Source organism: Chiloscyllium punctatum, chromosome 27 (genome assembly GCF_047496795.1).
Source record: "Chiloscyllium punctatum isolate Juve2018m chromosome 27, sChiPun1.3, whole genome shotgun sequence".
Lineage (NCBI taxonomy): Eukaryota > Metazoa > Chordata > Chondrichthyes > Orectolobiformes > Hemiscylliidae > Chiloscyllium > Chiloscyllium punctatum.
This window is the reverse complement of record NC_092765.1, coordinates 32,705,658-32,729,406: the sequence shown is the minus strand read 5'-3', so window position 1 is coordinate 32,729,406 and position 23,749 is coordinate 32,705,658. Positions and strand designations below refer to the sequence as shown.

The following is a 23,749-nucleotide window of genomic DNA, read 5'->3' as shown; positions in this document are numbered from 1 at the left end:
ACAGTGTCACAGAGCACAGAAACAGATCCCTCAGACCAACTTGTCTGCACCGACCAGACATCCGACTCTGAGTGTGTTCCATTTGCCAGCACTTGGCCCATATCCATCTAAACCCTTCCTATTTGTAACCCATCCAGATACCTTTCAAATGTTGTAATTGTACCAACCCTCACCACTTCCTCAGGAAGCTCGTTCCATACACATACTGCCCTGGGCACAAAAATATTGCCCCTCGGCTCCTTTTTTAAAAAATTCTTTCCCCTCCCATCTAATCTTATGTCATCTAGTATTGGACACCCCTCACCCTAGGAAAAGACCTTGGCTGTTCATCCTATCCATGCCCTTTGTAATTTTATAAAGGTCACTCCTCAGTCTCTGATGCTCCAGCCCATTCAGCCTCTCCCTATAACTCAAATCTTCTCGTCCCAGCAATAGCCTGTAAATCTTTTCTGCACTCTCTCAAGTTTAACAGCATCCTTCCAAGAGAAGGGTGACCAAAAATGTATACAGTATTCTAATAATGGCCTGACCAACATTTGTAAAACCTTAACATGACACCCCAATTCCTATACTCAGTATACTAACCAATGAAGACAACCATGCCAAATGCCTTTTTTCATTCTGTTTACCCGTGACTCCACTTGCAAGGAACTGTGCAACTGCAATCCTCTTTGTTTGACAACACTCCTCAGGACCGTACTATTAACTGTAGAAGTCATAAAATTATCCAGCACAAAACTAGATCCTTCAGTCCAATTAGTCCATATTGAACATAATACCAAACTAAATTACTCTCATTGGCCTGCTCCTGGCCCATATCCCTCCAAACCTTTCCTATTCAAGCACTTATCCAAATGTCTTTTAGAGATTATAACTGTATCCACATCCACCACTTCTTCAGGAAGTTCATTCCACACGTGAACCACCCTCAACGTAAAACATTTGCTCCTCACATCTTTTATAAATTACTCTTCTTTAAAAAATTGTCCCATTGCCTTGAAATCCCCCATCCTATTCATGCCCTGCTTTTACATATCCAGAGTCAGACCTGCTCAAAATGGCACTGAACCATAGTACAGAGTGCACTATAGCCCTTTTTATTTATCTAATGTGTAAGAATACTTTCCCTACTCAGGTGAGGAAGTCAGTGCTGGGGAAGTCAAAGTCTCAACATTTATTTCTCATTCTTAATTTCCCTTCAGGAGGTAAGCAACATCCCTGAACTGCTGCAATCTCCCACTCTGTTCAAAGGGAGTTCCAGGAGTTTGAATTTTGAACTGTTGTCCCATTTCCCCTCCCCCTCCCCCTCAGTGGAAACAACGTGCTCAGAGACACAGTATAGTTTTACCTCCTTCATCTTTATTCTGGGCCGTGGAGGAAGAGAGAACAATCGCCCGTGTACACAGAGACATGAATTCACAGTCTTCTCTGGAACAGCAGTTTCTCCTTGAACTATACAGTCATTTTACAGGGAGAAGCATCCAGGTAAGACAACATATATATTAATTGGGTGACCATTACAATCAATGAGTATCAATAGTAAAGATTAAACTATCTGCTGTTACACAGTGAATAACTGTCTTCACATAATGAATACTTTTCACCTTGTTAACTTGTGAATCAACATATGCACACGTTTTATTCAAGGTCACATTCAGAAATTGTTAAAATAAATTGTTAACTTTAATGTCAGCACTGAATTTCAATGATTATTTCAAGAACATGGGAGCAAAGTCCCTCAATCTTGTGCAACCATTCATGATCTGTGTTTTGACTCCACCAACCTATCTTGAACTCCTAACTCTTAATGTCCTTGCCTAACAAAAGAAAATGTGAAATATACCCCAAAGTAATTCCTGGAACTTGGAAATAGGCTCAGGGAGCAGGTTAACTGGGGATTTACTGATATGTGACTACACACTTTTGCTTGTACTTTGCCTTGAGGAGATTTAGCCTTTAAGGGTTCCATCTACACTGTGTGAACAATATAGCAAATCTACCCAGCTATTAGTCTGCTGTGAGTGTGCGAACTGCAGTCACAGATGTCAGTTAAGTTGCAGTAGCATTAGTTTCAGAAGTGATTATGTGTTTTCCTATTTTGAATGGACTAATCCACAGAGCCAGTCAATCTTGATGAGCAATTGATTATTGGACAATTTATCGTCAATATGGCACACCCAGGCAATGAGTAGGCTGTTGGATAAAGCTCTGCCGTTTAACTTTAGGTCACAGTAGAAATAGTGCAAGAACATTTCCAGTAAATCTAAAAAAAAACCAACCAATTGAGGAATAAAGTGACCTGAAACCCCTTGTCATTCCCATTGCAAAAACACTTGCCAACCCCTCCGTGATGTTCAAATGCCATAAATGCCATCACAGCCAACCAGGATCCCAGCCAGTCAGAGTCCCCTTGGCTTTTCTGTTATGTTTAAAGAGGTTTGAATTTGATTGGGTGACTTTGTGCTGGATGTTATATCACCACATGGCAATGCCTCAAGATGATGGAAATTGCAGATTCTTTCCCTGTGGACATGGATATGGATTATGATGTTTTAGTCCTGTCTAGACCAAACCAGACATGTCATGCACCTTCAAGAGTTACATAACATCACACCATCAGAACATGTGGTGTCCCAGTACCTAGTGTTTTGTGATCAGTCAATCTGTTATATACAACAATATCAGAAAGCACTGGACCTGTACTATGAGTAAGTTTGTGATATTACAGCAATGTACATAATAAATACTTTTAACAAACTTCAAGACATCTGTAAAATCTCCGGTTTTGTAGTTAACAAAATCTGAGCTAACTTAGGGACCAGCACTGAGAGCATATCTTAATCGCACTGGTGTTTGACTCAAGAAACATCATCAATGAAACCAAATTGTCTGAAATGATGTGTTTCAGTTCCAAAGTATCTAAAAAGCTGCATTTTTTTTTTGCTGCTTCCCAAATCAACCTCCTCAAGGCAAGCGGAAGTGGGTACTGCAGACACTGGAGATTAGAGTCAAGATTAGAGTGGTGCTGGAAAAGTACAGCAGGTCAGGCAGCATCCGAGGAGCAGGAAAATCGACGTTTCAGGCAAAACTCTTCATTAGGAGAAGAAATTCTTCAAGGTAGGCATCCATGGAAGAGGATTCGCAGTAAGGTTAAAATCAACTAGGCGGACATGGCTATTGCAGATTCTGGAGATTAGAGTCAACATTAGAGTGGTGCTGTAAAAGCACAGCAGGTCAGGCAGCATCCGAGGAGCAGGAAAATCAACGTTTCAATTTTCATGCTCGTCAGATGATGCCTGATCTGCTGTGCTTTTCCAGCACCACTTTAATCTTGAACTGCTCAAGGCAAGCATTTAGTTTGCCCAATGGCAGTTCCAACCCTGCCCTTAAGACAGCTTTTTGGCAGCAATAGCTCCAAAGTTCCACTGCATTTTGTGAGAAGAATTACTTCCCGATCTAGCTATTTGTCCTTTTTATTTGGCATCAGATTTTTATTACTGCAGTGACTTTAATTTTTGTTTTGTGTCTGTTGCCAATGATTTTTTCTATCATTGTATCATAACATCAAATGTCAGAATGCACTTCAACATAACTAAAAATCTATGGGTGATGATAATTTTAATTTGCATGATATTAATATTTAGGGTGAATATAATTTCGTCCAGATTTGAAAAGCATGCCTGAATAAAGAAATGCAGGTGTCAGTTTTTTAAAAAAAAATGTTTTCCTAATCAAACTGCCCAGTGATGTTATTATGCACCTCTAGAGCAGGTGAGACTTGAACCTGACCTCCCAACTCAAAGGTAGGGATACTACCAGTGGACCACTGGAGACCTCCAACTGTCAGCTGTGGCAGGCATTGTCTAGTGACACCCACATAAGGGACCAATTGGAAAGGCAAGTGCTTCCAGATTTCTGGAAAACCTCAGCAGTTTCAGAAAGTTCCATAAAATAATTATGAGTTCGACTGAATTCTTCAGGTGAACTTGTCAGCAACATTTCTTGGTCTTTGCTTATACAGTGCTTCTTTCCTCCTCCAGTTTTCAGTGGTTGGTTTAATTGTTCAATAACCACTAGATGGCACCAAAGCTGTCTTTTGGATGGTGGGTATTGTGCTAAGCTTCAGTTTTATTTTGATAAATGTTGCTCCTGTGTGTCAGACCAGTCTCTTGGATCCAAGACCAATCGTTATTTCTTCCATTGCAAGAGTTCATAATTTTTTTCCTAAAAGGGTTCTGGATGACAGTCTTGATTCAGCTCCCAATGGATGAGCGTTGTGTGCATAAAACTAACCTCGCATGTCACAGTTGCCATACGCAAATTAATAAATTTGTGGCTGAATATAGGGGGTCAAGGAGTCAAGCCTTATTTTACCTTATTGATTTAATCAGTAGCACTTTTATTTAAACAGAGTGCCTGAGAGCATGATGGAGACCAATTCAGTTGGAGCATTTGGATGGCAGTTGAACTATCTAAAAAGAAAGAACCTGTAGCGTTACAGGGAGAAGTTGGGTAAACAGTACTAATGGAATTGCAGAGAACCAATGCAGATGTTGTGAGCTGAATGGTATCCTTGTCATTGTACCTGTTCTGAAAGTCTCCATAGAATCATAGAGCCATACAACATGGAAACAGACCCTTCAGACCAAGCAGTCAATAATTTCACACTAGACTAGTCCCACTTTCCTGTCCCTGGCTCATATCCATCCAAACCTTTCCTATTCATGTATTATCCAAATGTCTTTTAAATGTTATAACTGTACCCAAATCCACTACTTTGTCTGGAAGTTCATTCAACCACCCTCTGTGAAAATAAAATGTGCCCCTCATGTCTTTTTAAATCTCTCTCCTCTCACCTTAAAAATGTGCCTGTTAGTCTTGAAATCCCCTATCCTAGGGAAAAGACAACTGCCATTCATTCAATCTATGCCCCTCATTATTTTACAAACATCTATAAGGTCGCCTCCCAACCTCCTGTGCTCTCCTGGAAAAGATCCCAGTCTATCCTGCCTTCTTTCTAGCTCAAGCCTCCCATACCCAGCAACATCCTGGTAAATCTCTTCCGAACACTCTCCAGCTTAATAATACCCTTCCTATAACTGAGCGACCAGAACTGGATATAGTACTCCAGAAGAGGTCTCACCAATGTCCTGTACAACATCAACATGACTTTCCTGTACTCAAAAGGCTGAGCAATGAAGGCAATGGATGCTGGAACCGAGCATTAAGTTATTATTTCCTTATCTGGATAGATCCATTAAGCAGGGAAAAAGGAGGTATTAAACCTAAGGTTGTTTTTTTGTCATGGAGGTGAAGGTCCAGTGGTTCCCTGATAGTTTGGTGTTTAAATGAAGCACATTAGCTGCCCTTCATGGACAGAGCAAGAGCTACAATTAGTCACAAGTCTGCTAAGCTGTGGAGGGATGCAGAACAAGATTTCAGTTCCAAACAACTATTCAGAACATTGTACATGTGAAAGTGCTGGGTATAAACACTGAATTGTGCCCATTTGTATGCCCATAGTACAATACTACTGTTAGTGATTGACATCCATGCAGAATGTTACTTTATGTGATACTCTACACTAAAGAAAGGAAAAAGTTGGAGGGGTAAGGAAGAAGTCGAAGATAAAGCTGGAGTAAGAACAAGGGTGAAAGGGTGAGAAGTTTGTGTGATACATTGTCTTGATCTGTTCTCCAGATTACTTGGGGGTGGATATATGAATGATGTCGACAAAAATCAAGGAGTAAATCTCCTGGGCTTAGGAATGAAAAAAGAAAACAAATCTTCAAACCTGAGGTAAGCAGTCACTATTGATGTAACTGAGCCAAGAGACAAAATGGAGGGAAAGTAGATAATTACTGTAATGGTCACAAAGAAGTTGGTTTGGGGGGGGGGTGCAAGGCGGTAGGGGAGTTGTAGAGAACACACATCATTTACAAGAAAACCCCATTGTCAAAGTTGCCAGGTATGTACTGTAAATGTCTGGCAGACCCAATCTGCCTGTTGCTCGTATTTAACCAGAACACTGCCAAGAGTTTATTTAATGTTTGTCAGCAGGAATTTGGGATTTGCAAGTAAGAAATTATTAATGACACCAGATCTGACTGTTCTAATTAACTAGTATTGTAAAATGACCAGCATGCCTTGGTCTGATTCCAAAACGCACTAGCCTATGCCACAAATGTGCTGGGAGTTTGCAACAAAAATAAACATGAGAGTAACTAAAATAGACAGATCAAATGAAAGCCTAATCTCCTAGATTGCAGTATTGAATGCTCTTAGGTGAAATAACTGAAAACACACACAACCTCATTACCAGGGTTGCCTTGTGCTCTTTATAAATGCTGAAATCATTCTGTGTTTCTGCAACCCCATAATTTGGGCTGAGGTTGGTATCCTGATGCAGCCACAAGCTCCTCTTTGCCGTTATTCTGCAATCAGAGGTCAGCTTCTGCTGCAGGGCCTCACTTTTTGATTTTCTCACAAGATTTCCACAAGTTAGCTTTTTCTCCATTGCCTGTTGGATTACTTCAAACTATAAAATTTGTTTGTATTTGCTTCATTGCCTGTCTTCCAGACGTCTCCATAAACCCTCAGAATACGTCAGAACGGACGATGATGCGTCCATGCTTTTAGCCTTTGATTCTGTTTCTGCTTATCCTAATCACTTTTGTCGTACTCTCCTCTTGTCACGTTCCAAAAGCCTTGCAGTAATTTCCGGTGCCATTCTCGTTGCTTCCAGTATCATCATAACTCTCAAGTCACCTTATCCTCAGTTGCAACATCTTTGTATTCAGCACTAATTTCTTGTTGCTATGCTTGCTGCGTTTATAGCAGAAATCTTTCCCAAATGAATGTTGGTAAAAGTGATCTTGATTCAAGTTAGAGTTTAGCTTTGGTGTTACTTTCAGGTGAATGTTGCCTTAGATTCAGATATATGTTGAACCTGAGGCTATGATGTGGGAGTCATTTAGCTCAGGTGGTCAGAGTGCAATGCTCATTGACAGTAACAGCTTAAGTTTAATCTGTGTATTAACGGTGGTGGTTCATGGAAATCTGCCTCAGTCCACACTTGATGTGGAGTGGTGCATCTCAAGCAATAGGGAGAAGGGGTTTATTGTCCTTTGTGGAGCAAGGCTCAATGAGCATTTAGGATCAAGCTATTTCAAGGCTGATTTTATTCAATTGAAGGAGAAAGTGAGGACTGCAGATGCTGGAGATCAGAGCTTAAAAATGTGTTGCTGGAAAAGCGCAGCAGGTCAGGCAGCATCCAAGGAGCAGGAGAATTGACGTTTCGGGCATAAGCCCTTCTTCAGGAATGAGGAGGGTCTGTCAAGCAGGCTATGATAAAAGGTAGGGAGGAGGGACTTGGGGGAAGGGCGTTGGGAATGCGATAGGTGGAAGGAGGTTAAGGTGAGGGTGATAGGCTGGAGAGGGGTTGGGGGCGGAGAGGTCAGGAAGAAGATTGCAGGTCAAGAAGGCGGTGCTGAGTCTGAGGGTTGGGACTGAGAAAAGGTGGGGGGAGGGGAAATGAGGAAGCTGGAGAAATCTGCATTCATCCCTTGTGGTTGGAGGGTTCCTAGGCGGAAGATGAGGCGCTCTTCCTCCAGCCGTCGTGTTGCCATGGTCTGGCGATGGAGGAGGCCAAGGGCCTGCATGTCCTTGGCGGAGCGGGAGGGGGAGTTAAAGTGTTCAGTCATGGGGCGGTTGGGTTGGTTGGTGCGGGTGTCCCAGAGGTGTTCTCTGAAATGTTCCGCAAGTAGGCTGCCTATCTCCCCAATGTAGAGGAGGCCACTCCCAGCACCTTCCCCTGCAACAGTAAGAAATGCAAAACTTGCGCCAACACCTCTCCCCTCAATTCCCTCCAAGGCCCCAAAAGATCCTTCCATATCCATCAGAAATTCACCTGCACCTCCACACACATCATTTACTGCATCCGCTGCACCGAGTGTGGTCTCCTCTACATTGGGGACACAGGCTGCCTACTTGCGGAACGTTTCAGAGAACACCTCTGGGACACCCGCACCAACCAACCCAACTACCCCGTGGCTCAACACTTCAACTGCCCCTCCCACTCCACCAAGGACATGCAGGTCCTTGGCCTCCTCCATCGCCAGACCATGGCAACATGACAGCTGGAGGAAGGGCGCCTCATCTTCCGCCTAGGAACCCTCCAACCATAAGGGATGAACTCAGATTTCTCCAGCTTCCTCATTTCCACTCCCCCCACCTTATCTCAGTCCCAACCCTCGGACTCAGCATCGCCTTCTTGACCTGCAATCTTCTTCCTGACCTCTCCGCCCCCACCCCCTCTCCGGCTTATCACTCTCACCTTAACCTCCTTCCACCTATCGCATTCCCAACGCCCCTCCCGCAAGTCCCTCCTCCCTACCTTTTTTCTTAGCCTGCTTGGCACACCCACCTCATTCCTGAAGAAGGGCTCATGCCTAAAACATCGATTCTCCTACTCCTTGGATGCTGCCTGACCTGCTGCGCTTTTCCAGCAACACATTTTTAAGCTTTATTCAATTGAAGGAGACAATGAGGCTCTAAGTCAATGATTCTTTATAAAATGGATGCATGCAAAAAATTGAAATAAAAAGAATCTATTATAAACACAAGTATATATCATGAAACTAGCCTTACTGCTGTTATCTTTGGGATACAAAATTATATTCAGAGTTAAGTATTGCAAAAGCAAAATTAAAGGTGAACAAACAGCAAGAGGCAATAAGTGAACCGCTTTGACTAATTATCTAACAGTCACAGGCAGGAGGACCCAGGAGACTGTGCGTGAACTTAAATTGTCAATTTATTGTATTTGATTTTTTTTAGAAATGAAATTTAATTCACTGTCCTGGCAACCTTTATCTTTCAGTAGACTGACAACTACCACCACCACCCCATTCCCCACTCCCCCACCCCGATGAGAAAGATTGAAATGTACCCACTATCCCCCAAGTGAAAAGTTTGGATAGCCCTGATATACAGGATGCACTGCAGCAACTCAACAAGGCTCCTTTGGCAACACCGTTCAAACATGTGACTTCTATCATTCAAAGGGGCTTGGGCAACAAATGCATAGGAACAACACCATGTGCAAGTTGCCCTCCAACTCATACACCACACTACACTGCCGTCCCCTCACTTTTGCACAGCCAAGTTCCTGGAACTCCCTTCGGAACTGCACTGTGGGTGTCACTACTGCAGCAGTTCAAGAAATAAGGTTGTGCAATAAACGATGATCTTTCCACAACATCCACATATTGTGAACAAATGGCAAAAGAAATGCAGAACCTCCAGTGACAACGGACAAAAGTACCACTGGCTGCAGCAATGTGTCATACACACCGGAGAGTGTTTGGTTCCGAGTCAGTCCCAGTACATGAAACTGGAAGATTATGTTTGAACTCTTAGATCTTTAAATAAGGAGCATTCTTAATGACATAGGCTGAAACAGCTCAAGGGGTTGTCTCCTGACACCTTCTCTGGACTACTACTGATGAGCAACAAATAATGGCCTTACCAATAGTCCCTACATTCCAAGATTTGTGAGTAGAATAAAAACCAATCAAGGTTCCTACTTCTGATCATATTAATGAAAAAATACTTTCTGTCAGCATCATTTATGAATATAATAGAGGTAAAAACAATGACTGCAGATGCTGGAAAGCAGATTCTGGATTAGTAGTGCTGGAAGAGCACAGCAGTTCAGGCAGCATCCAAGGAGCAGCGAAATCGACGTTTTGGGCAAAATCTCTTCATCAGGAATAAAGGCAGAGAGCCTGAAGGGTGGAGAGATAAGCTAGAGGAGGGTGGGGGTGGGGAGAAAGTAGCATAGAGTACAATGGGTGAGTGGGGGAGGGGATGAAGATGATAGGACAGGGAGGAGAGGGTGGAGTGGATAGGTGGAAAAGGAGATAGGCAGGTAGGACAAGTCCGGACAAGTCATGGGGACAGTGCTGAGCTGGAAGTTTGGAACTAGGGTGAGGTGGGGGAAGGGGAAATGAGGAAACTGTTGAAGTCCACATTGATGCATTGGGGTTGAAGTGTTCCGAGGTGGAAGATGAGGCGTTCTTCCTCCAGGCGTCTGGTGGTGAGGGAGCGGCGGTGAAGGAGGCCCAGGACTTCCATGACCTCGGCAGAGTGGGATAATTGAGTCCAGTTACAATGTAGTCCATAATCAGATTTAGGCAATCATTACAACTTGCACGTGATGTTGTTCTTATGCATTTGTTGCCCTTGTCCCTCTGGATGCTAGAGGTCACATGTTTGAAAGATGCTGTCAAAGGAGCCTTGGCGAGTTGCTGTGTTGCAGCTTGATTCTTGGGGCCATCCGAAGTTTTGCATAGGATCACATTTCAAGTTTTCTCCTCCTTTCCGGGTGTCTTCAAAAAGGTAAGGGATGCTGGAACAGTAAACATCAACTTCATGAAGAAAGTAATCAAAAGCAATAAATTAATACTGTAAATAAGCCATTAATGGAAGTGACCATTAATATGTGCAATGCAGCAAATGTACAAAGAAGATTCTTGCTTTTCTCATTAAGAATTAGAACTAAAGAGAGAAAAAGAATCAATTCTAATTTGTGTTCACTAGAGAAGGGTGTGGTGAGTGGGAATGAGTTAATGAGTTATGTTTAATTAGTGCTGGCCTTGTGTTGCCTCTGATGGGCGCATTCTAAGGTGGTCTGTTGTGGGGGGTGAAGTGTATTCATTTTCAACTTGGGGTTTCCTCTTCTCACAGCCTGCTTTGTGGATAGGATTTTGGAGAGGGAAGAGTGGGGTCCAGTTCAGTCTCACTCACTCTCTCTCTATCTCTCACACACACACACTCATCCAGTTAGTCACCTGCTCACCCATGTGTATGTGTGTGCTTGTGTGTCTATGTGTTTCTGCGCGTGCATAGTAGGTGGTAAGCTGATGGAGGTTATCTTGCCTATGTTCATCTGATGCTACAACTTTTTCTGAGTCTGGAGTCAATGTTAAGGGATCCCAGAAAAAGCTCATCCTGACTGTTTACCACAGTGCTGACACCTCTCATGGTGTGTCCTGTAATGGCTGGAATATAGTCAGGGTGATGGTGCCTGGAACACTGTCTCACTTTGTGTTCCCACAATCCCTGTCCACAGCCATCAGCACCAAACCCTCCCACTTAGTGTCTTGCTCTCTCCCTTTCCTCACTATCCCTCACTCCTCTCTCCCACTGTGTCTCTCAATACCTCTCTCCTCTCTCATGTCCTCCCCTCCCTCTTTTCCACCTCAGTCTCTTGCAACCTTCTCCTTTCCCTCTCTGTCTCTCTTCCTGTGCCCCAGGCTGCCATTCTGATTCTTATTACCTCCTTTTCCCTTTCCCAGTCTCCCTTTCAACAGCTCCACATTCTTATCTGTCTTGGTTTTCTTTCTCATCCTTTTCCCCCCTCCCTCTTCCTCACTCCTTACCCTGTTCTCTATCTGCTCCCATCTCTTTTTCAGTATTACTCAGCCCCATGGAACTTCAAGGCTTTGCATTCCCAACATTTCCATGAGGACTATTACCTCACCAGCAAACCTTTCACCATGAAAGTGATCAAGTTCTTTTTTTCTGGAGAGTCTTAACGCGATTTGACGAATAGTGATTTATTAAAAATTAATTATTCTGAGTGTGAATTCGCATTCAGCCATGTGCACAGAAGTGGAGGGTTCAAGAGAATACACCCATGGAATCCGTAATAGGAGTGTCCTGATCAAATTGCCAAAAAGGGATTCTATAGGGCGACCAATCAGGGTAGTGAGAAGCCAATCGATGTCAAATGATTTTGGGAAGGAAGATTTGTCAGAAAGACCCAATAGCCAGATTAACATCCCTCCTCTTCACTATCATGACATGACTCAACAGTTCCACTCCTCCACCTGACTCTCATTGTCTTCTTGCTCATGGTGCAACTCTCAACTCCTTCCCCTACTCCCCAAGACAGAGTCTACCTGAGAGTCTACGGTTCCCAGTCCTGGTTGCAATTCCAGTGCCATGGCTCCAGATCTTAGTCAGTTCACTGCTCCACCAATCACAGGCTGGTTCTGATAATTAGTCTGTCTCTTGTTGGAGATGGTCATGACCTGGCACTTGTCTGGTGTGAATAGCAGATGCCATGGATCGCAAGCCAGAATAAAATGCAGATATCACTGCAAGCAGGCACAGAATGTTTTGATATCTGAAATCATGTGAAATGGAACTGAGCATAGTGCGTTCATCAAAGAAAGTGCCAATTTCTAACCATAGCTACAAAACACTTGTCTGCTGTAGCTCAGCTGGGAGCAGGCTCACCTCTGAATGAGATGGGTGTGAATTCAAGTCCTGCTCTAAGACTTGGTGTGACTCCCCGGGCAATACTCAGGGATGCTGCATTGTCAAAGGTTCTGTCTTTTGGTTTGCACGTCTATGGATGCAAGAGGTCCCATGGGGCTATACAATATATGGTAAAAACAAGGACTGCAGATGCTGGAAATGACAATTTCTGGTTTAATTCACAATTGGCCTCAGAGTTGTTGAGCTTTTTTTTAGTGGAAGCATTGGCTTAGCTGGGTAAGCAAAGGATCAGACTTGAGTGTGATGCCTTCCACAGTTGGATAGTCTACCTGTGAAGTCTATCAAAGCACACGTATAATGGCCAGGTATACAATGTACTGGAAAAGGAGTACTGCCTGTTCAGTTGTGTTCAATAACAAATCCAATCAAATCTTTTTGGAAAGATAGGGAGAAAAGTGGTAAAATGAGAATGTAAGAAAATATAGGACAGGCTATTCCTCATCTGATAGCTGTCAATAGGCCAAAATTCTGATGTCATGGAATAGGAAAAATCTGAGTTTACTCTCATGGATTCAGCTGAATCTTTGGCTTCACAGATTATCATCTCGTCCAGAAAGATACAGGAGCAGCTGGATTAGTCTGTTCAGAATTTACTTTACAGGAGGAGAATAACAGAAAAAAGCAAATAGTTTATCATACCTGATTGATGCTGAGTACAAATATTATTTCAATATGTTGCATCCTCATAGTGAAGGACCATTATGTTAGTCAGCTCACCTCATGCACTAAATAATGGAAGGGTTACTGTTCATTTTACATTTGCTCCATCTATTCTACTGATGCCACATACTCTGTGAGTGGACACAAAGAGTTGTTCTTTAGCTGTCAGAGCGTGTAGATGTAATTGTGTGAGCACTCTAAGGTCCTAGTAATAATGCCTCACCATATATAGTTGCCCTTATTGCTATTATGCAATAAACCTTCTCGCTATCTAGAAACATTGCCTCTTTTGTCGACACTTTGCATGGTGTATCTCCTAATCACTATAAAGCCCAATACAAAGCCTGGATAAAGGGCAATTGGTGGCAGTGATCTACTTCAAATAACTTACCTAATACCACATGCTGGGCAAAGTGGCAAATACCACATGATGCCAGCAGAGACCCTCTGGGAAAATATCACAGTCACCTCTTGGGAAACGGTTGGCAGGCAGGAGAGATATCTGGCCCAGAAGTTAAATATAGATCGTATGGTTTTAAATCAACGTGGTAAAGTTCTTCCCAGCTGAAATTAAAACTGCTGTGTGGCAGAATGTATAAAAATACACTTTTTGAGGAATACAGTCATTTGGCCTGATTTTGAACTCACTGAAGACCCATTCACTTATACAGATGAAGTTGCACCCAAGAACATTCGCTCATGTTAACGTTAGAGGCTGTTAGCCTGAGTAATCAGGAGAGGGCAGCAGTGACCACCAAACCACATCCATCTGTTCAAGGCCTCTTGCCTCCTCTTATAGACAAGGCTGAATTCTTGTGGGAGTAGAATTCCATAGATTCAACCTCACTCTTATCTCAACAAGTAGCCAATTGTTATGTTTGAACTTAGTAAGCGTTGACAGACTGCCAAGTGTGTTACAGTGCAACCCTAACTAATGCTGAAGTCTTACCAGCAAGAGCCTTTGGCAAATTCCATCCTCCCTCTGAAGTCCAGCAACACTGTGTTCCCAGCTAAGTTTAACTAACGCAGCATTACCGTCCCTTTCTGTTCATCATGTCAGTTCATCAGGTCTTATTGTAAGCTCAGGCCAGACTTCCTGGTAACTGATGAATTTTGTTCATTGTTGCACAATACATGATGGGAAGACTAAGAACAGAGGCTCTGAACCATTCCAGATCCAACTCTCCAACTCGGCACCGTCCTCTTGACTTGCCATACCTGTCCATCTTCCTTCCCACCTATCCACTCCACCCTCCCCACCAACCTATCACAATCACCCCTCTACCTGCACCCACCTTGTACCTTTCCACTTACCTTCCCCCAAATCCCAGCCCCACTGCCCCCATTTATCTCTCATGCCCCTCCACGTTCCTGATGAAGGGCTTATGCCTGAAATGTCGACTTTTCTGTTCCTGTTGCCTGACCTGATTGTGCTTTTGCAGTACCACACGTTTTGACTCTCATTCTCGCATCTGTAGACCTCACTTACTTCAATTTATATGACTGCCGAGCAGAAACTGGGATACAAACTAGAATTGCAGTCTTGGACCATAACCCTCAAATGTTGCACTAGATGCCAACAGCTTTCCATATTGTTGCAACCAAGCTAGGTGGAAGATCAACTCTGTTCTTACCTTTCCTTGAATGGTTACAACAATTTTATTTGAACATGTAGCAATCACACTTTGATTAGAATAAGTGAACCAGCTGAAAATGAAGGAGGGTGAATTCTAAGGTTTTCTTGAGTGAAACGAAGTGGCAACTAATTCCCTATTACATAGGAGAAAGTTAAGAAAACAGCATCCGACACATACACTAACTCAGGTAATAAACTTATAAAGAAATAGGGAAGAGATTTTTAGTAAAGACAGGAAGGTAAAGGCAATCGCAATGAAAAGAATTTAGAGATATTGCATTGTGAGAGTAAAACTTGGTTTGCAGCTGTTCAGCTGGTATCCTGTTTCCTTAAGAGTGGTGAAGCTTGCAGGAAACACTGATTTCTCAATGAACAGTGGTTTCTCCAAGTTGCTTTTTGATCAGCTAGTTTCTAAAGTTGACAGTGGTTGAGAGAAGCAGGGAGGGAAGAGCTTTCAGTATCCTTGCTCTTATCAATCCATGTTGCTTTCTCTATACTTTGTTTCTCAATGACTGCTGTTGATGTGTGTCTCCTTTGCAGATCCTGAAGTGTGTGTCATTGTTTCATCCCATTGTTGTAGGAAACGTTTCATGACTCAATATGAAAGTGTGAGTAAAACAGGAGCTGTGCATTTCTTAACACCCCACCAAGTTTCAATGCTTTTAAATTAAAATTGTAATTCCAATGTAAACATTTTTCATATTTCCATGTGATTTGCCTGGGCTTGTAAGGTGAGGACGGTAGCCATTTTAGGTCAGTAATGTCCTTTTTAAAATCATTTTTAGTCCATGAAAGTGTCAGGTATTAATGTCAAGTACTGGAAGTTAAATATTAATAGTCCTTTTCTACCATGGAAGTAACAAGGTTCACACTCACTAGGCCTATAACATGTTGCCCAGTAACTTCAGTGAACAGAACTGCACAGGCTGAGGCATGCAGAGGTATGGCTACAGATAATGCAAAAATGAAAGACAGAACCAAAGGATCAAACTGGCTGATTGAGACATGGCAGAGTTTTGACAATCAATTTGTGAAAGGAAAGACAAGTGATTAAGTATCTTTTAGAAATCAGTAAACATGATGAATGATACCCCATCTATTCAGAGACACAAGAAAGAGAATAGTTATTAAGAAAGGTCAAATGAATTTATCACACACTCAGTCCTCTCATTAACTGATTACCATCTTCAAAGTGCTAAAATAGAATGAGTACTTGTGTACAGAATTGGAATGCAAAGTGTCTGATTTAAGTGTGGGTTTTCCTGAAGTCATAACAATGATGAATGAAGCACAGAATTTGCATTAATGTGAGACAATGTTCTTATGGGCTCATCCATAATGACAAATCCTTATCGGAGGAAATAAGAAAAATCCAGTTAACCTTTAAACTGCTAGTGCTGTTCAATTCCAATGAAGACACAGCTTGGTGAGCAGTGCAGAGGTTAATGCATGTTTTAGCGATGGGACATCTGCCAAAACCATTTACGGTTTCTGAATCTGCTCCAAGGCCTGTTATGGTTTTCTAGGCCTGGTGTTTTTTTTTGGTACAATCAAGTTAACCCTCTGAGCACTGAATGTGGCTTCCAATCCCCCACTCAACATTCCATGGCCTGATGGCTGACCAACATTTCTGTCACTGAGCTACATTAGAATCCCTAATAGGCCATTTGGCCCATCAAGTCCACACAAGTCCTTTGATGAGCTTCCTGCTCCATCCCTGTAATTCTTATGGCTAATCCACTTAGCCTGCACATCCCTGGACACTATGGGAAATTTAGCATGGCCAATCCCCCGAACTAGCACATCTTCAGACTGTGGGAAGAACCCAGAACACCTGCAGGAAACCCATTTACAGGGGGAAGGTACAGTTCCCACACAGACAGGTGCCAGGTCTCTGGCATTGTGAGGCATCAGTGCTAACCATTGAGCCACCATGCCATTCCTTGACTGTAGAAGATTATAGAAATATGAAAAAGCATAGTGAGATTTAAATATGAAGTTAAGAATTGTACAGTTAAAACCTTTGTAGGAGTACAGTCCAGATCCACAAAATTTACAAGGATTATAAAGAAATAAAAATTAAAACTGGGAGAAACATTAAGCTTATTTTGTTCAAGCTTATAGGAAATTTTGAAGTTTTTTTTAATAGAAAACCTAATATTATCAAGATTTAGGACACAAATGGATAGTAACATTGGGAATCATTTTAATTAACCTCATCCTAGCCACACCTCTGCCACTCCAACCCCCGTGCACCCCCCCCCCCCCCCACCTCTACTGAGGAGAAGGGACATTAAACTGGTAAATATAAGAAACCCAACACAAACCCACTGGAAGCTTATATACTTTCAATATAACTGGGCAGGTTTGAAGGCTATTTGAGCAAATTGCTCTAGAAAACTCACACTGTAATTATCGTAGTTATTAGATTTAGATTAGATTCCCTACACTGTGGAAACAGGCTTTTCGACCCAACAAGTCCACACCAACCCTCTGAAGAGTAACCCACCCAAAACCACCTGAATTTGAACAGTTGAGGGTTGGGTTTCCTCTGTCAACCAGGAACCTAGGCAGAAAGGGAAAAGAGAATGATTGGCTGCGGCAGCTAAGTGATTTTTACAGCATTACTGATGGTCTAGGAATGCTTCCCCCCTCCCCTCCGTCCCTCTTGCTGCTTTGATCTATTTTCCACTCCTTGCAATCAAATGACTTTCCTAATGTACTTACTCCTATCTGATCATTCCTCCCCTCCCTCCCTCCTCAATGTTATGCTTGGAGTTGCATCAGAGAGTGATGTATGTCAGCACTCACTGCCAAGGACATGCAATGAAATTGGGGGCTTAGAACAAGAAGCAGCATTCTCTAAAATCAAGTAACTAATGATGGTAATGCCAGAGCTAAAGTATTGTGACAAAGATGATGAGTTCACCCTGTGAATGCAAATAGAATGACATAATATTCACATTGAGAAAGAGTGCCTTTGCATAGTCTTAGCTTAGGAATATTTTAGCTGAAAATGTGTTGCTGGAAAAGCACAGCACGTCAGGCAGCATCCAAGGAGCAGGAGAATCAATGTTTCGGGCATCAGCCCTTGATTCCTGAAGAAGGGCTGATGCCCGAAACATCGATTCTCCTGTTCCTTGGATGCTGTCTGACCTGCTGCGCTTTTCCAGCAACACATTATCAGCTCTGATCTCCAGCATCTGCAGTCCTCACTTTCTCCTTAGGAATATTTTAATCAATTCTTACTGGTAAGAGAAAAAGTGACAGTGGAGCCAGGCCACAAATTACTTCAAAGTATTTTACTCAAGCTGCTGTTATCTACTCCTTCTTGCCTTTAAAATTGTTACCCTATTTACAGAGATATCATCTGGATGTGACAGACAAATAAGAGAAACAGATGTGTATTGCTGAGATGCTGTCAAGAGCAGCACTCTCTATGAACAAAATAAAGGATAAAGTGTTTGAAACTTCCAAATCCACTTGAATATGATATGTTCTCTAATTCACCAATGAAGCAGAGAAATAAGACTGAATTTCACCTCAATGTTTGGGCAGTTTCATGAAAGGTTTCCCTGTGTGAGCTCTAACAGATTTTCTCTTTTTTGTTCCACAGCCCACTTCTGAAGCTATGCACCACACACCTCTAGCAACCTTTTCACACATAGCACTGGAGAAGTATTTGCCACTGTGTGGAATGAACTTTCTGAGGAAGTAGAAGATATAAGTATGGTTCCAATGTTTAAAAGACATTTGGATATGCACGTGAATAAGAAAGCTTTGGAGGAATATGGGCCAACCGCAGGCAGGTGGGACTAGTTTAGTTTGGGATTGTGGTTAGCACGGACTGGTTAGACCAAAGGGGCTGTTTCTGTGCTGAATGACTTTATGACTCTACTGCCGAGACCTCCCTGGATTAGCACTGGAACTGTTTTTAAAACTGTGTAACGTTTTCTTGTTAAAGCTGTGTACCAGGTTATGTACTGTCAGTCTGGAGCTGCCCTTCATTGTTTCAATGAATGAAGAATTTCCCTTGAGGTGGCTGAGAAAGGGACATTAGCCCCTTGCTTTGGTGACAGGGACCTGAAGGTCCTGATGGTGGGGTGGTGCAGAGAAAGGATGGCTTCTTCTTCAGAGCTGCCAGAGGAGAGTTCAGCACCAAACCCTGGCAACCAGGTCTGATGTTGCCATCCAGATTAGTGTGGTGCTCACAGTCTGCAGAAACACTCAGCAATGCCACAAGAAATGTAATGGCATTCCACAAGAGTAAGTGCTACTATCTTTAATCTATTTCCTCACACTTAATCTACCTTTACGATCCACCCACCAAGGCCTGTGGTGCACCACTCTTACTATTGTATGCACCACCTTTCTTCTCCCATTCCAATCCTCCAGACTACATGACCTCTGTGCCTCTTACCCAATTGAGATATTTCACCACACTCCCCCACAAAACAGCTTCATGCCAGCCAGTTTCATCTCGATCAGTAAATCCCTTGGTCTCATTTCAGGAGAAAATAACTGACAACAGGGTAGAGACAGCCAAGACAGGTGGCCCAACATTCATCTCATTACCTACATGAGTAGTTCTTTAGTGGAAGAGGACAGAGATCAGATAATGATGCTGGGACCAGATGTCATGTAAGAATCATGTCAGGTACTATGTTTAGGATAAATATGTAATACTGTCCAAAATATACTGGCTTGTCAGTCATGTGCTATGAGGCAGGCATCCTCTTACGGCCAGTTCGTAAAGCCATCTTACACACAATTACTGGATTAGTGGTGCTGGAAGAGCACAGCAGTTCAGGCAGCATCCAATGAGCAGCGAAATCGACGTTTCGGGCAAAAGCCCTTCATCAGGAATAAAGGCAGTGAGCCTGAAGCATGGAGAGATAAGCTAGAGAAGGGAGCTTTATTCCTGATGAAGGGCTTTTGCCCGAAATGTCGATTTCGCTGCTCGTTGGATGCTGCCTGAACTGTTGTGCTCTTCCAGCACCACTAATCCAGTATTTGGTTTTCAGCATCTGCAGTCATTGTTTTTACCATCTTACACACAAGCCTGGTGTCTTGAGAGCTGGAATCAATCACTAACGATCCTTGGCTGACACCATCTATTGCTGGATTAGTGGTGCTGGAAGAGCACAGCAGTTCAGGCAGCATCCAGCGAGCAGCGAAATCAACGTTTCGGGCAAAAGCCCTTCATCAGGAATTGCCCGAAACGTTGATTTCGCTGCTCGCTGGATGCTGCCTGAACTGCTGTGCTCTTCCAGCACCACTAATCCAGTATTTGATTTTCAGCATCTGCAGTCATTGTTTTTACCATCAATTGCTGCCTTTCCTGCCTCAGGGCTACCCCGTGTCCTAGCCTGGCGAGTTGCCAGGTGAGAAAGGAACAACAACCATGCATTGCTGGCCTTTTCGGTTGTTCCAGACACAAACCTGTTCCCCACCCACAGCCCCAGCCCTAACCTCCCCACCCCCACCCCACCTCCTAGTCAATATTGGGTTCCTGATGAAGGGCTTATATCTGAAACTTCGATTCTCCTGCGCTTCAGATGCTGCCTGGCCTGTTGTACGTTTTCACCATGACACTCTCAATACTGGGACTGTGCTACTTCAGTGAAAGGGAGGTCTTGAAAATGAAGAGTTTGTTGCAAGTCTAAACACAAAAGATTTAGATGAGACAACAGGAGCAAGCTTTTCACGTGGAGGGTTAAGACACTATGAAGTGCACTATCAGGACTGCAGCAGAGACCATAGGTGATTGAAGATAATGGGTATGGGGTCAGAGAGGGCACATGTGATGAAGAATTATTGTAAGAACCACAGAGCCTGTTTGGATCAACATTCTGTTTCCAGTGGTGATTCCTGAGCAATTAAGTATAGCCACTCTCATGAAAGAATGTTACCTTGCCCTGAACAGCCACACAAAATCTGCTTGGCAACTTGAGAAATTAGCTCATATTTCTGCATAAAACCACAATTGACATCATGCTCCTGTGAATTCACAAACCCACTTGAACCACAGGGAACTGCGCTCCCCCCTCCAGAGAAATGACCTAATGAATGTTTGGAAATTGTTTTGAAATGATCTCATCAGGATTGCTAACACTTGTTTTTACCTTTGCCCAATTCCCTTCTGCCAGTTTCTTACGTCTCCCATAAACTGTGAACGGCACAAAGAAAAGCAGTTGCAGTGATCTAGCATCATTCATAACCTTAAAAGAAACAGCATCAAAATTGCTTTACACCAATGAAGTATTCTCAAGTTGAGCCATTGCCATAATGAGTGTGGCTGCCAAACTTACAATGGGAGAAATGCCCAGGTGATCTCTGTTGGCTGTGAGATAATGTTGGGGAGGAATCTGGACCAACTCATTTGCTCTTCTTGGAAGTAATCCTCTTCTTAGCATCTTTTGCAGTCTGGCTGGAAGGTCCGATGATTGAATGACTCATCTGAAAGAAAGCTCTTCTGACAATGTGGCACTAGCACTCCCACTGCGCTGAAGTGTCAGCCCAAATTATACAGACAAGTATCTGCAGTGGGACTTGAACCCACAAACTTCTGACATGTTTCAAGATGGTTTCCACTCTGTTAATATCCAATTAGTGGACATTATGTAATTTTTTTTGTGAGAATCTTCTAGCCTCTCACTGGCACTCTTTAACCCTGCACACGTGAGGAAGTTGACTGAATGATATTAAAGCCTATATGATGCACACATGGCTTTCAGGGGACATTATAAAGTCAAACTATGACATGCTTCTTCTGCAGAACTTCCAAGTTGATTCACGGAGAATAAATAAATTTGATTATTAAATAAAAGACATATTTAGTACATCAAACATTTGAACAACATAAGGAAACCATTATTAGTCTAGATGTGAAAGATTTCTAGCTGATAATTTGGAGAATTTAGCTCCACCAGAATTAACCAATTATAAAAATAACTTTAGAAATTACACTTTACAGTGAAATTGTCTTGTTTTAGTTAGAGAGTGTTTTGCCATATTTAAAGGGAGTTCAAAAGTGCCAGCAATTATACCTTTCAGAAACATCTTGTCTTTAACAAAGTATGTAAATAGTTATTTAATGTGCCCCTTTGTACTCCACCATTTGCTTTGTGGCTTTCAAGATACACATTATATAACAAAGACTCTGACAATAGTTCATGGAGCAAGATATGGTCGGCAGCAATTAGACAGTAAATGGTTGTGTGCTGGAAAGGCAGATTCATTATCAAGGCATTCAGGCGATAATGTGAACTGGATGAGCATCCAACTGTGATATTAAAACCATGAAAACATAGTCACGGTGATTTACAGAGATACTGCTCTCACTAATTTCTATTTTTTGACCTATATTAATTTGGAATAATTTCACTTAGCTTCTTGTTGTGTAATCAAGTGGTTACAGAGTACAGTCATCCAGCTGCCTTTGGCAACAGGTGTCTCATTCAGTCCTGTGACCTGTCTCTCCAGCACCTTCGTAATGAGGCCCTATTAATAAGTGATTGTCTCTCTTGACACCTGCTTTTCCAGGTCACACTTTCAGTTTTAAACCATTTAGAGAAAAATATGGGAGAAACTGCTTTGGACTATTTTTGACTGGGGTCCTCTGTCTAGTTCCAAAATGCTACACATGGTTCAGCATCTATAGTATAAACAGAAGTACAAGAGAAACTCAGTAGATCTGGCTGAAGCTGTGCAGAGGGAAACTGTATTAGCATATCAAACCCAGATTGATTCTAGATCACCTCTACATTATATACATTTAACATGTATAAACCTTTTTGTTACGGATCCATGGTCTAGATTATGTAGAATTTTTAGTCATTCTGATGTTATCTTTAAGAACTTTACTCTTTTTAAAGAAAATTAAATGACAGCTTTTGGATGCTTGTTGATTTTTTTAATCCTAAATATAATTGGCATTACTCCCTAGGGAGATATTACACATTGTCCTGAATTGTGACAAACTGCTCTTCTATCCAAAAAAGCCAAAGAAGGTCAACATCCATTGGGTCATCTGCAGTACCAAAGTAGTTCATTAAAACTATGCTTTGTGGTCAGTGCATCAGTATTCTTTTAAAAGACATGGTCATGATATCATCACAGTATCAGAGCATGTAACCTGTATGTATGAAAGGTCCCTGACACCATCTTAATTTGGGCCACTTGAGGCAAGACATGCTGATGAAACCAAATAGCTTAATGTTAGCTCAAACACCTCAGTGTCTTTGAATCTGATTTTGTTTATCACAATGAGCTGCAATAAATGATCTGTTAGTTTCTTCAATACCATGCTATCTACATCTTGTCCTGACATTATGGAAAATAACATACATATTACTGCATTAGGTGCATCTACACTGCTGGAAGCAAGAAGTACACAATGGATAGCAGCAATGGCCACTTACAAAAAAGATTCCAAAGTCTGAGTGGCAGATATTTTGAAAACCTAATTGAAGGTCAATTTGATAATAGCCCTGGAAATCAAAGAATTCAGACAATCAACACTATCCATTTCTGAGTACAGAAGACAGAGCTAATTCTTTCTGATTGAAGTCTAAGTTTTTTCAAGCTTGAAGAAATTTCCAGCAGTGAAGCTGTAAATAAAAGCAACATTATGGATACAGTCCGCAAAGGACTCCAAACCAATAAGACTTGTAACAAATGCAGCTGTCACACCCACCCAAAAGGTGTTCAACTTTTTGAGATATATAGTGGCACCAAGGAATACTGACGAGGTATGCGTAGGAAATGTGGTTCCAAAGACCAGACCAGACCCGAGAACAAAACACATGACCAACAAGACAGTTCAATATCTATCACTGGCAGCAAGGAATTTGTTAAGAAGGTACGCAAACACATCTACAAGGCTCAGAGTCAATCATATGAAAGACATATTTTTTAAAAAATCAGGTTTCCTTTACTGTTAACTTCAGATGCTATACTGATGGTATAAGGTGATTAGAGACTTTTACAACCATTAATATCACATGCCCTGGAAAGGCAACTTGGCATTCTCTAAAGGTAAAATTGACACAGGAGCTTATGCCACTACATTACCACTACACGTCCTAAAAGACATACTTTTGC

The 23,749-nt window shown here is 42.2% G+C and overlaps 1 long non-coding RNA gene across 2 annotated transcripts; it reads left to right on the top strand.

Annotated features, from left to right (window-relative positions):
• Nucleotides 1-1,340: 1,340 nt before the first annotated feature.
• LOC140453632 (uncharacterized) lies at nucleotides 1,341-22,453 on the top strand. Of its 2 annotated transcripts, XR_011952446.1 has the most exons (4): nucleotides 1,341-1,485; nucleotides 5,701-5,799; nucleotides 18,261-18,910; nucleotides 20,794-22,453. It is a non-coding gene; the product is annotated as an uncharacterized lncRNA (long non-coding RNA). The 2 variants fall into 2 exon arrangements; XR_011952445.1 differs by lacking the exon at nucleotides 20,794-22,453 and having other exon boundaries at nucleotides 1,343-1,485; nucleotides 18,261-19,454.
• Nucleotides 22,454-23,749: the final 1,296 nt, after the last annotated feature.